This window comes from Tasmannia lanceolata, unplaced genomic scaffold (genome assembly GCF_043159265.1).
Source record: "Tasmannia lanceolata isolate RefF3 unplaced genomic scaffold, GAP_Taslan_0.1 ptg000023l, whole genome shotgun sequence".
Classification (NCBI taxonomy): Eukaryota; Viridiplantae; Streptophyta; class Magnoliopsida; order Canellales; family Winteraceae; genus Tasmannia; species Tasmannia lanceolata.
Window position 1 is genome coordinate 16,232,101 of NW_027518700.1, and position 1,508 is coordinate 16,233,608.

Consider the following 1,508-nt stretch of genomic DNA (forward strand, 5'->3'; position numbering starts at 1 on the left):
GCCAAAATATAAATAGATCGTGCCCCAAAAATCATTGCCATAGGACGATCTCAACCGTTCGATCTATACAAGTTTCCATATTGTTAGTCCCTCTTTAGATCGGAGGGTTAGAATCATCCTATGCTAATGATTTTTTGGGCACAACCTATTTACGTTATCGCTCATCAAATGAACGATTTAGATCATCCTATAGTGTGGGCTGTACCTTCCAATCATCCATTTTGAAAAATAGGGAGTGTATTCGTGCATAGTAAATTAGCAATGTGCATAGTAAATTAGTAATGCTCATGAGCTGCTGGAAGTTGGGAGTCCTCAAAAATGAGATGCTGTTAGAAGGGCTGATTTCCAAACACAAGTGTACTATTCCAGCTCAAAAGGTGAGATGCTCTTAGCCCTTGATCTCATTTTCTATTTTAAAATAAAAAATGTTAAAAAAATCCAAAAAATCGCGGGTGCCCGCGGTTTAACCCGACCCGACCCGTGTTTTTGCAGTGATTGGCAGAACTTGTGGCAGTGTGGTATGCAGTAGAAGTCAGAATACGCTGATTGTCGAAGTACCAGTGGCAGCTGCTTTCAAGATTGAGAAGTCATTGTTATTGTGGAACTGAGCTTCATAGAGCATTCAGTGTCGACGAGGGCGTCGACGTTATCAGGTGGGGGAGTGTCACGGGGAAACAGTTCAGGACACAACCGGTATTAGAATCCATCTCATCTCGTCTCGTTGCGTCTTGGAAATGCGTTGTTTATAGCACCTTTGGTCGCCACTGGTGGTTAAGGGGGTTGGTTGGCCAAACACTATAGGAGGAGGTGACCCTGTGACTTGTGACTTCTCCCCCGTTAGGCCCAGCAGGTGTGGGCAGGAGCCTTGGTGGCTTGCTCATGGGTTGCAAGAGGACTTGCTTGTGCATCTGTCTGTTGCACACAGTAGGAAATCATACTTCAACTCGTAGGCGTGCCCTAAGGGAGCTTTGGGTGCGGACTGCGAGCTATCCATAGGGATGCTCCAGTTTCTTTGGTTGAGGATGGGGGCCAAAGACAGTGCATGTTGGGTTGGGTTCCCACATGCATTGCGCGGCGGACCGGTGCAGGGGGCTACTTATACTGTTTGCCCCTCTGCACCGCGGTACGTCTCGTGGGTAGGCCATTCTCTAGGTCTTCCATGGGTTCGTGCCGGGGCGACTTCGGTTGCCCTCGCGAGGTGTACACCTTGCGGATCAGTCCATGGGGCATCTTGCTCCTTGGATGACCAAGCCCTAGTGCTTGGCGGATTGGTGCGTGGCATTGTCATGCCTCGTACTCGATGGACTTTGCATTAGGCCCCAAGGCCTTATGTTCGATGTACTCGTGATGCAGGCTGATCATGAGTGTGGCCCGTGCCCGCAAATTTGCGGGTGGGTTGGGTCGACCCGCGGGCATGGGTCGCGTTTGCCAGGTCTAAGTAGGACCCCGCCTTATCTAGATAGTGGGGACCACCAACTTAAAGAAAGAAAACAAGGAAATAGAAAAAA